Here is a 13,525-nt window from a genome sequence, read left to right on the forward strand (position 1 = left end):
TTTAAGACGTACTCGAGCCAACCACAACTTTTCTTCTAAAAAAATTGATTCATGGTACATGCATTCTCACATGATGATGGACTAGAATATGATATGAGTTTGTTTATGTTCCTTTGAAGATTCATGATAACTTTTATAAATGTTTTTATTTGGTAGCTTACCTTCTTGTTTGCTTGTACTTTTGCGATTTTGCACTGTCGTGATCATGTTATTACATGGGAGCATATATGTCCAAACAAAAGGTGATGCATAATTAAGAACTAAGTAAAAGGGTTGGAGCTAAATCTATATATCTCGTATCCTCCTTTGAGATGTTGAACTCATGTTTTATGCTTAACATTCTAAGTATTTTGATTATAAATGAACAACATGAAGAATCCTTTGAGTATATTTCTAATTATAAGTTAATGTTGTTTATGAATCCCCATGTGTTAGAAAATTTTAAAGTGAAAGACACTTATATGATGACTTGTTAGTGAGAGTCTTAGGTTTAAGACATTTTTAATGTAGATTAGCTATATTGTCTTTCATTTGTATTTCCTCTTAATCGGTGGTTTTTAGACTATTTTAGACTTTAAATGATAAAATAGGTTGTTTCATTAATTTCTAGTTTTATTATTTTTTTGTATTCTTTTAGTCTAGTTTTAGTTTATTTCTAGCATAGTTTATACACTAGTGCAAAAATGGCGTTTAACATCACGCGTTTAACATGTAACGAAAGAAAATTCAACATAAAAAATGACCGGTGACAGTTTTGTAAATAAAACGCCATTATAGACGTCGGTTCCCTAGGGTCAGACATCAAATAAGGTATAAACGTCAGTTCCCCCAAGATTAGACATCAAATGGTCTGCATACATAACCGAAAATTCATTGTTTAATTACCTTTAGACATATGCTACAAGCCCCCCCGCGTCGGCTCCTCCCTTCACAAACATAAAAAAGGTCCAAAAATACCTCATTATAAGCCTCAATATTAAATTTTTTATGACATAAACGTCGACCCCCCAAACTAGACGTCAAATCCTCAGCCAGAAGCTACAAAATCAGAATTGAAAGGTCACTTTTTTCAGACATTAGACGTCAGATCCCTTTCCCGGTGTTGAGATTGTTAATAAGGAGAGCACTGGTTTGGCCAAACCTTAGAATCTCAAAGAACTTCTGGTTTTTGATGATGACAAGATAATTAATAACAACATGTGTTGTTATATGTTGTTAAATGTGTTACATGTTCATAGCTTTCATGTTTATGATTATTTGAGAACATGTTTGTGTTGATTCTGTCATTGCTGCAATTCACTGTGTTTTACATGAGATCTTATATGTAAATGCATGACATATGTTTTAGAAAAGGAAAACCACATGCACTTTAGTTGAACTTATAATATGTGGCAAAACAACAGTTTTAAGTCGATTTCATTATGAAGTATGTTAATTAAAACTCGTGGCTTTCACAAACTTTTTCAAAGTGTGCTGTGAGTATTTTTGGAAAGAAAGTTTTTCAAAACTACATTGCGCGAGCTACTCGACTTAGTTAGTTATGTTTTAAAATTCTGTTAATGCTTGTGATGTCTAACGACTATATTTTATATCTTTGACCAAGCATTGATTGTGAGTCAACTGTATTAAATGCGAAATTAGTTAAGTTAGTTTGACTGCTAATAATTGTTATAATTGTCTGAGTATAATCGACTCTATTAGTAGCATAATCGACTTAGGAGTGTCAGTTTTATGGAAAACTATATATAGAGGTGAATTTGATTTCTACAAAGACTTTTGTGAATCTAACGTTTTGATTGAATTGTTTCATATTATTGATCTCTGGTAGAACGTGCTAAAGCTCCAAGAATCCATCAAGAAAGACTGAGGTGTTCATTCTTTGGTGATTGCTTGACGAGCAAGAATCTATGTGCATTGACTGATTGATCAACCAACACTTGAGGTGTCTGATACGTGATTAACTTCTTCTCTCAATCTTGTGAAGATTGTGGCTGCCTTGTTATGACTACAGGAAGAAAACGTGTGGCGTTCTGGACTTGGAGGATTGTTCAAAGTGATTAAAGACTGCAGGAGAGGGGACATCTTGTTGTTGGTCTTTGTTTGTACATGCCTATATTTTGATTAGAGGGTTAGAGAGGTGTTTTATATTTTGACGTGGAGGTCGCTATAAAAGCCTTGTTGTAAAAACCTTGATCTTTATAGTGCATTTGCTTCCTAGGATTGGAAGGACACTGGATGTAGGCAGTTTGGCCGAATCAGTATAAAAACCTGCGTTTAAATTCTCTATCCCTGCACTTTTAATTTTCTAAGTCGACTTTACTTTTCACGTTGTCAACTATTTCCGCTGCACTTAAAAAATCTTATTCCTTGCGATTCAAGAAACTTTTGAAAGATCATCCTTTTGTGAAAAAGATTTTTAAAAGACTTTGATTTTTGTGTTTCACCAATTCACCCCCCATCTTGGTATTGAAACTAAGCCATTCTATTTTCAACACCCGGGACGTCAATAAGCTGCCAAAATACCCCAAAAGTCGCGCAAAAATGGATTGTTTTAGCAATTAGACGTCGGTGGTGGTGGGGGGTTGACGTCACATGCCTTTTTAAACCCCAAAAACTCAGAACGTGAGTCTCACTTTCTTTCGCGTTTTCGTTTGGGTTTTCGTTTATTCGTGTTTGCCATTGCTACTGCAAGGTATGTTTGATTGATTTTCTTCCAATTGATTTATTTTGCATCGATTAACTTTAGTTTGCACCGATTAAATTTAGTTTGCACCTATTAATTTTTGTTTTTGATGTAGTTTTGTGCACTTGTTGACAGATCTCGACAGCGACATTGAGTGCCCAATCTCCATTGCTTAAAACTCATAATATATACAATTTTGTGATGTGTTGGAATTGTTTTATGTATTTTAAATGTGGTAATATTGTAAAAACAAATTAATTTCTTTTTTTAAAAAAATGGATTTCAGTTTAGGAGGGGTCCGGCGTTAAAATTGACGTTCGGGTAAGGGGATCCGATGTCAAATTGACATCTTCCAATAAGATGTCGGATTTGGATTGGACGTTAAATGTCGAAAATAACAGACGTCAAATTTTTTTTTTGTAGTAGTGATAGTAGTTGAAGTAGTGTTCCTTAGACTCTTGTAATAGTGATATTGTTCTATACTTACATTTATATATAATTGGAGCATTACTTCTAATAATTCTCACAAGAAATACTTTCAACAGTCTTAGATTTAGAAACTTAACACACAATGTAGTTGGTATAACAAGTTATATGAATCGAAGACCCTTAACGTGTGTTAGATGTTTATCAATCACAACACCCCCACAATCCTTGTTGTTATCGTTGTATTGCGCTTACTAGGCCATGCGCGTGCACGGTATTCGTGAGTGCTCTAGAGATCATGCCAAGATCTCATGCAGGTGACCCCACTCGACACTCATATAGGTGATTTCATCAAGTGTATGCTGCAAATCATACACCACATAGAATTTTGATGACAAAGTTTAACCTCTCAAAAATGTAGTCTCTAGCACTTTCACACACTATAGGAATGGATATATCAATTTAGTGCTATCAGAACAAACAAGTGACTTTTTTTACCCATATGAACCTTATTCATGGGATCTCTAATCACAAAGGTTGGGTTATCATCACTTGTTTGTTTGGAAGTGGCTTAAGTCTCATTTCCCTCGATGTTTCTAATATCATTTGTCTTCCCAAGGGTTTCGCTAGAGGATCTGCTAGATTCTGTTTTGACTTCACATAATCAATGAAAATAGTTCCACTCTTTAATAGCTGCTTCACCAAATTATGTCTTAATTGTATATGTGTATTCTTTCCATTGTAACTCTTGTTTTTAGTTATAGCTATTGCTGGTTGGCAATCACAATGTATTGATACCGATGGCGTTGGTTTCATTCTTAGTGGAATGTTTGCTAAGAAGTTTTTCAACCACTCAACCTCATTTCCAACCATCTCAAGAGCAACAAATTCAGATTCCATTGTTGATCTTGTAATAATTGTTTGCATGGCTAAATACATAACCACTAGAGGATTTTGTCTCATCTAAATTAGAGATCCAGTTAGCCTCATTATACTCTTCTAGTACAACAAAAAATCCACTATTCAATGGCATAATCCATTGAACTTCTTAAGTATCTCATAAGCTTAACAAATGCATCCCATTGTTCCTGATTTGGACATCGAGTGTACCTACTCAGTCTACCTACTACATAAGCAATATTAGGTGTAGAAAAGCTCATCAAGTGTAGTAAGCTCCCAATTATCTAGGCATACTGAGTCTGAGATATAGGTTATCCTGTATTTTTCATTAATTTAGAATTAGCATCATAAGGGATACTCACTGGTTTTAGTTCATAAGACCCAAACTTCTTAAAAAGTTTCTCAATGTATTGTTCTTGGGATAGTAATATTTTATCTCCCTTCCTTGTGATTCTAATACCTAAAATCACATTGGCTTCACTCATGTCTTTCATTTCAAATTTTGATCATAGAAACAATTTAGTTCTAGAGACAATCTCATTGCATGTAGCAAATATTAACATGTCATCCACATACAAGCATATAATGACACAATCACCATTTTCAGATTTAGAGTACACATATTTATCAGATCATTAGGTGAAAAACCATCACAAAGAAAAACATTATCAAGTTTTTCATGCCATTGTTTTGGTGCTTGTTTCAACTCATACAAGGATTTTAAAAGTTTGCATACTTTATCCTCTTGACCAGGTACAACACACCCTTTAGGTTGAGTCATATAAATTTCCTCCTCTAAATCACCATTCAAAAAGGTTGTTTTAACATTCATCTGATGTATCACTAGTTTATTGATAGTTGTTAGAGCTAACAACACTCAGATAGAGGAAATCATAGTCAGAGGAGTAAAAATATCAAAGTAATCTATGTTGGGTTTTTAAGTAAAACCTTTTGCTACTAATCTTGCCTTATACTTCTCTATGGATCCATCAGGGTGATACTTTTTCTTAAAGATCCACTTACAACCAATAAGTTTTTCTCCTTTAGGCAAATCCACTAAAGTCCAAGTATTGTTTTTCTGAATTGATTCAATTTCAGTCCTAATGGCCTTATCCCACTGTTTTGCATCAGAAACACTAGTAGCTTCTACAAAGCTTGTTGGTTCATTATCAAGAAGATAAGTATAAAAGTCATCTCCAAAGGAAGTTTCCTTTCTCTGTCTTTTACTTCTTCTCAAATCCTCATTCATGGTATCACTATTATTATTATCATCAATAGGTGGAGACATCTCACTAACCTTTAAGGGAAACACATGTTCAAAAAACTCAGCATTTTTTGTCTCCATTATAGAATTTCTCTCAAGTATGTTACTTTTAACAACTAGAAACCTGTAGGTAGCACTATGTTCAGCATAACATAAGAACATGTAATAAGAGGATTTGGAGCCTATTTTCCTTTTCTTAGGATCGGGTAACATCACCTTAGCTAGGCACCTCCACACTCTTAGATATTTAAGGTTAGGTTGGTAGCATTTGCACAACTCATAAGGAGTTTTACCGATTTTCTTATGGGGTATTCTATTTTGTAAAAAACATGCAGTAAGCAAGGCTTCTTCCCAAAGGTTATCAGGTGCACCAGAACTAATAAGCATAGCATTCATCATTTCCTTAAGTTCTGTTTTTTCTCTCAGTTACTCCATTAGAATCAAGTGAATATGGTGGGGTCACTTCATGAATAATTCCTTCTTTAACACAAAAGTCATTAAACATCACATACTCACCACCTCTATCTGATCTAATCCTCTTAATTTTCTTATTCAATTGATTTTCTACTTCTGCTTTATAGGTTAAAAACACATCACAGGCTTCATCTTTATGTTTGATTAAGTAAACTTTGGTGTATATAGAATAATCATCTATAAAAGTCACAAAATAATTTTTACCTCCTCTTGACATGGTTTGTTTCAAATCAGCTAAATCAGTATGAATTAACCCAAACAATTCAGTTTGGTGTTATACATAATAACATGTTTTCTTTGTTATTTTAGATTCTACACATATATCAAACTTACTACGCTGTTTATCATGCATATTAATTAATCCTAGTTCTTGTAATTTCAAAACATACGAGAAATTCACATGTTCTAATCTAGCATGCCATATATTATACGAGTCAACAATATAAGTAGAAGAACTTGATTCATTAATATTTTCAAAAAAATTCAGTATGAAGAGTCCTTGATCACAATATCCCTTCCCCACGAAAACATTATTTTTTGTCATAATGATCTTGTCAGACTCAAAAAACACTTTAACTCTCACCTTTCCCAGTAGTGCTACATAGATTAAATTAACTCTGATTGATGGCACATGTAGCACATCACTTAAGGCCAAAGTCTTTCCAGATGTGAGCTTAAGAAGAACTTTCCCTTTTTCTAAAACAGGAGTGGTCCTTGAATCTCCAAGGTAGACATGTTCTTCTCCATCCCCTACACTAGTGTAAGAGGTAAAGGCACTTCTGTTTGCACAAATATGTCTGGCAGCACCAGAATCTACCACCCATTTGCTCACATTGGTCATTAGATGTACTTGAGAAACGATCGCAACAATAATGTTATCTCCTTTGGCTTTATTTGCCTTAGGAGGATTGTCGTTTCTTACTTTACGCCTGCACTATGGTGCATGATGGCCTGACTTTTCACACACGAAATAATTTCCTTTCTTAAAGGTGGGTTTAGATTCATTGGGATGAGATTTAAGAATTTTTTTGTGTGATCAAGTTTGTGTAGGTACCTTTTGGGAGCAACAACAACTCCATACATGTTTAAAAGGGTGGACACACGTTCCTACTAGTGTCAGAAGTTCTGTCTAGAGAAAACCTCGACTTTTGACACGTCCGAAAGTGATTTCGCGAAGATCGTTTGAGTTCCAGAAACAATGGTTTGGTTCTCCAAAGTCATGTTGTTGATGTCAACCCTAAGTCCTTAAGATTGTTGTAGAAAAGCTGACAAAATAGTATTTCCTGAGGCATGTAGTTTCACTGTTCTTAAGGACTTATCCGCGGTGTATTGCGCAAGTCCCCCAGGATACAACAAAAACTTCTCTGAATTTCTGAGGATCTCAGAACTAGCAAGGATATCTAAAAAGAGTATAAATAAACCCATAATAGTTTTAGAAGAGAAAAAAATATCAAGGATAAATCTAAGAAGAAAAGAGAATGAGAGAAGATTGATTTTGCTATGTTTTGGAATGAAGGAAGAGTTATCTATTTATAGAGCTAGGGAAGAATCAATTAAATAAAAGAAATTAAAAACTAATAAATGATTTTAACATTGCAATATTAATGTTTGTACAACGTTCTTCGACAATAAATTACATTCTTTTGTAATAATTGCTCTAACGTACAACAATATGTAGGTTAGACAAAAGTCATTGAAGAAGTCTTCCTAGAATGTCTTTGTATTTTTCAGCGTTCTTCTGGATCAACATAAAACATATGAATAAAACATTTTTCCTTAAAGGATCTGCACAGATAAAGAGAAATTACACAACAAACAAAAAGTATTATTCGTACATTGAATTTAAAATGTTACGCACTTATTATAACGTTTAGCGTAGTCCGTGTATTATTGTGTTTAACATGGTATGTTCTCTATATTGTTTAGAATAGTGTATTGTGTTTAGGATATTGTCTTCTTTTTATAGTTTAGGATATTGTTTAGACATATATATGACGTTTAATGAGTTATACTAGACGGTCTTTTTGATAGATATTATTTCGTTAAACGATTTTATTAAACTTAAAAATAAAATATTCTTAGATGACTTTATTTTAATAATAATGAACTTTATTAAATATATAAATAAATAAATAAAAGCTTCACTTAAAACTTAATTTATTTGAAATTGTATACAATATGTGCCCAAAATTAGAAATAAAAATAGAAAAGGCAAAAAATTAATTAAAAAAATAGGAAAAATATGTAAAATAAACTATTAAGTAGTTGTAAGACCCTGGAAAATAACGTACGTTGGAGTACGCGTGGCAGGTGGAGAACGAGGCACCTCAACAGCGTACGTGGCAGCAGCAGGAAGGAGCATTCCATCAGCAGACGCCAGGTGTCACGCTGCATGGAGTCTGGAGTGGGGAAACGCAGTGCAGTTTGCGTGTCACTCGGAGAGCGCGACAGTTCATTAGCGAACGCCAGGTGTCACGGCGAGAGGAGTCTGGAAAGCGTTAGTGGAATGCACGTGGCTGACGAGGAGCGGACGTTCGTTCGGCACTGGAAACAAGACATGCTTTCTCAGAAAAACCCATCTCTCGCTCTACACGCATACTCCTTTCATAATTCTGGAAAATTCTTTCTCTCCTCTTTCTCTCTACGACTTCCCCACATTCTCTCTAAGATCACCACCGTCTCATCTCCTCCGATCACGATTCCGACACCATAGAAGGACTCCTGGTGGCAAGGATTGCAAGAAGAACCGTTCGGTTTCAGAAGCTGAAGCTGATTTGATTTGGAAGAGATAAGGAACCTTTGAGGGTAGAAAAACGTTAGTGGGACGAAGCCACAAAATCTTAAGTTTAAGAGGAGTTGCAGTACGGATCCGGGTAAGGGAAGCTTATATGTTTAATTTATACTGTATGTTATATGATCTGATGTGCATGTATGAAATGTATGATGTTTGAGCTGTATGGACGACTACTGTTATGGAAAATGATTTCTGATCTTGCTTGATCTGCATGTTGGTTTGATACGTATGAAAAATGGATGTTATGGTGTATGAAATAAATCTGTATGTTGATGTTGAATATGAAGTTACTGGAATGAATGTTATAAAGTTTATAAATTGAAAATCATATGAATTATACAGTATAAGTTTAAATGTTTGAAATCTGGAAAATTTTGTTAAGATTGAAAAATCTGAAATTCATATCATTCCCTATGATAAATGACGCTCGTCACCGTACGGTCTTAGACCGTTCGGTTTTCCTTAAAATAACTTAGAAGGGAATCCTTTCATTTGGAAAGAATTCCGCTCGAGAACGAGCGTCCCCAATTTGGTGTCTGAGCGTTCGGTTCAGCTCAGTTATATAAATATTTGAAACTTTATAAATACGTAACGCTCGGTCTTCAACCGAAGCGTTCGTCTTAAATATCGTTCGGCCTCATGTCGAACGTTCGTCCTGAATATCGTTCGGTCTTATACCGAACGTTCGTCCTAAGTAGCGTTCGGTCTTATACCGAACGTTCGTTCTAAATAGCGTTCGGTTTTATACCAAGCGTTCGTCCTAAATAGCGTTCGGTCTTATACCAATGCGTTCGTCATAATTTATGTTCGGTCATCTACCTAGCGTTCGCTTTAATGTAGCGTTCGGTCTTAAACGAACGCTCGTCCTTGTACTGGATTTCTTAACGAACGTAAATAGCGTTCGTCCTAAATGGCTAGTGATTGTATATTGGCGCGTTCGGTCATTGACTGGCAGTCGTCCCATTTTAACCAAAAGTTCCCAATTTAATTAAGTATTCCTCTTAAGGTATATTCCTCCGAGTTGAACGTTCGTCTTTTTAAGAATGTGGAACACAGAATGAAAATGTTATGAATAAGAACTACTAAGACGTGTGAACACTATATTACATGATTGTATGATTATGGAATTTGGACGAGCGTTCCAGGGTGGAACGTCTCATGTATGTTGGATATTAAATTGGTAAAGTATGACTGTGGCTATTGCTAATGCTGGCTTGGTCCATCCTGATATTCCGTGATACTCATCTTCACGTAGAAGGGGGTAGTCATGTGTGGGAATGGCAGGAGGTTCTTCGTTCATCGCTTAGATATGGGCGACGGACTGACCTCGAGTGGCAGCTGATTAGGTATATCCCGACTACTACACCACTCGGGTGCAAGGACGCCTGTAGCTACACGGTTCATACAGTCCGGACGGTCGGTCTTATATATATATATATATATATATATATATATATATATATATATATATATATATATTCCCATGTTACATTGTGTTAACTTGTATGTGTATGTGTAAGTTGGAATGTTGAACGTATATGTTGAATGTATGAATTAAATATTATAAGCTTACCCTTTCCTTGCATTTTTCCTTGTGTTGTTCATTGTATCTGTACGTTCGTCCTGTCTTGCAATGATCATCCGTGTGGATGTGAGCAGAAGGAGAAGCCACTCCAGAGGACGTGATCGAGGGAGAAGAAACTTAGTTGAAGTGGAAGTGAGAGCGGAGCAATAGGACGTTCGTCTTTCATTTTTGTTTAGAGCGTTCGTAGATGTTTAGATTGTAAATAGTAACTTATGAGGACGTTCGGTTTTCTTTTCTTTTGTAAAAACCGTTCGTCTGATTTAATTCCTGTAACTTTGATGCGCTCGTTATTTTTGTACTGGAGCCGTTCGGCTCTTAAATTTCTTTTAGGAATATAAAGACTGTTCACTTCACTGTTAATTGTAATTAATTCTGATTAATAGTAATTACTATATTTTGGGATGTTACATTAGTGGTATCAAAGCAGTTTTGTTCCTTGAAGGAACACTGTAGGTTATGAGCATACTATACTTTTGCTGTGTGCTCAACGTCCGTTTGATGAATGATTCAAACTCCTTAAAAATCTGCTAATCATTGTTTTCTCTGCTTCTTAGAGAACTGATGGCACCAACACCTCCTTCTCAACCAACCGAACGTGATGCATCTGATCACAATAGGCTATTGAAATCAGTAATAGGAGTACTTCAACAACAGAACGCTGCATTAGAGCAGTAGATTACGATCGTTTTACAAAATTTGGAAGTCGCACGTGCCAATTCTGAAGCGACCCAAAGACAGCTAGTGGAGATCCTAGAAATCACTGAGAATATTTCAGGAACATCCACTTCCTCTGGGAATAAAAGGATCGAGTGAAGTTTGAAGAGTTTCCTTCGACATCATCCATCTAAGTTCAATGAAAAGTGTCTTCCTGGTGAACTAGAGAAAGTCAATGAATTAGAGAAGAACGTGACAGTAGTGGAGCAACACATGAAGCAGCAACAGCAAGTTGTAAGAGAAACCACATCTTCAAGGAATAATACTAATTCAAGAAGGACAAGGAGGACGCCCTACGCTCGTACTGAATTACCATCTATTTCTAGTGGTTCTCAGGCACAACCTTGGGTTGCTGCCAATCGGTCTGAACAGAAAAAGACCATAAAATGTTTTAAGTGTGGAGGACCACATTTCCGGTCATCGTGTCCTCAACTAGTGGAAGCAAAATATTGCCTTCAATGTGGGGGAAGCGGACATGTCAAGAACGAGTGCAACATGGGAGAACGAGCAAGGTTGGGGCCACCAAAATGCTGGAAGAGGTCAACCAGGAAGAGGTGGCCGAGCACAAGTGGGATGAGTCTATGTCTTAACGGACACTGAAGCAACGAGCTCAGGTACGCTCATCACCTGCACTTTCTGGCGGTATGAACTACTCTACTGTACACTGTTTAATTATTTTGATAAGGAGGCTATCCGGTCTGATAATGTATACACCAGCAATTGAATTAGTTTTAATATCCGACAGTGAGATAGATGCTTATTATTATATTAGTGAGAGTGTCATTTTATAGGATTGACTAACTTAGGAGAATACTTCACGAGAACGGTGTGTCGGCGTTCGGTTTCTTTTAATTTAGACCCTTCGGTAGCAAGAAGGTAACCGAACGGTAATAGTAGATGCTTGGACTGATGAGTCTTCCTAAAGCGGCACCACAACTATCTACTCAGAATAAGAGTTCAGTCTCGTTCACACTTATGCTAGGTGTTAGATTAACATCAGTAACTTTTTACAAAATAGCCTTTACCTAGTGGATGGAACCCAAGAACCAGTTGAATGAGTTGAACGTTTCATTAGGTAGTACGCACGTTTTACTAGCGTACAAGAATGATAAATCAGAATGAAACATTTGAGAGCACTGCTAGGAATGTTAAGGATAAGAAGAAGTGTGAGTGGAATTGTTCAAAGTGTGAATTACTGGATGAGCAAAGTACAAATACTAGGGCGTGTGTAAACAGTGATAAACCGAGAGTTGGGTTGATTGAGAAGTTTTAGGCACTTAACATGATACGAACGTTATTAGGGGCTTAGGTTGGGAGTAGGAAGTGAAGCGTTCGGTAGAATAAATCGAAAGTGAGTAATGAGCAGATTTTGAGTTACGAATGGACGGTGTGTTGAAAGTTCAACTAAGAGATTTTGTCCTTTATAGTGATTTGGGAGATGGATTTTTGTAAGGTCATCGCGATCAATTTAGTAGCTGGGTTTATAAGCAGAAGTAACTAGGTTTATGTGTTATAGTGTAACACGTTAAAATGTAAAGGTAGAACTTTCGAGATCGCACGACAACAGGGTAGGGTTACCTAGAACTTAAGCCAATTACCTTTGTCAATCGGTCATAAGGTCGAGGTACTATTAGAGTAACTGAGGGTATACTGACCAAGAATTTTTGCTTTATGAGCATCGGTTTGAGGACTTAACGATAATGATGGTTTAACTCCACAGTAGGTAAGCGGATTGATTTCTTAGAATACAAACTGGTAGCAATTCTGGTAGAATTTTTAATTCATCTCTAGGTTCCGTGCAACTATTGAAGAGCAAGTTGGGTATCCGGTTGAAGAATTATCCAGTTATCATTCTGAAGGAATGGCTCGACGAGTAGATCGATCCTGACGTTCGCATATTTGTACGAACGTCTGCTTTGAATCAATTAGGGGTCAGAGATAAGAATTTTCTTTAGTATAGATAAAGAAGAAAATCCTAGTAAACGATCTCTAAGAATCCTTCTTTTTCTACGCTAACCAAGATATTCATTACCTACTATAAACTTAAAATATTTGATACTCTACTTCAAATTATATTTATTCAGTTTCTTGTTGTAAATCGTTTGGTTTTGTCTGATCATTGTGACCAAACATTCTCTCCCTTTGAGCGTTCGGTTATGAACGAACGTTCAAATCTTTTGAGCTATTAGGTTTCGATAGTTCTTTATCGTTCGATTATGAACGAACGTTCGTGTCTTTTGACTGCTCAGATTCATTCGTTCCTTATCGTTTGACCCTTTTCGTTCGTTCCTTATTGATTCGTTCCTTATCATTCGCTCGTTCTTTAACGTTCGCCATTTATACCCTTTACTTGGAATTGCTATATATCTATAAATATACTTGTCTTAGTTTTCGATAATCAATTTATTCCGGAATATTCAGATTAATCTTTTATGTTTTTATCTCATCTGTTGTTTTTGTTTATCCGTTTCACACTCTAATCCAATGGTAAAATACTCCTATTAGTTCTGTTCATCTTGGAAAATTGTGACTCTTCCTAATAATAATGTAGCGTTCGGTATTATGTTACCGATCGGTTAACCTTTCAAAACCAATGTCTCTTTAGTTAAAAGTCATCTGCTGGTTCCTTACTTCAGGGTTCTCCTGTAATTTACTATCTTCCCTTTACCATTTAATCCTTACCTA

This window comes from Vigna angularis, chromosome 9, assembly GCF_016808095.1.
Source record: "Vigna angularis cultivar LongXiaoDou No.4 chromosome 9, ASM1680809v1, whole genome shotgun sequence".
In the NCBI taxonomy this organism is placed as follows: domain Eukaryota; kingdom Viridiplantae; phylum Streptophyta; class Magnoliopsida; order Fabales; family Fabaceae; genus Vigna; species Vigna angularis.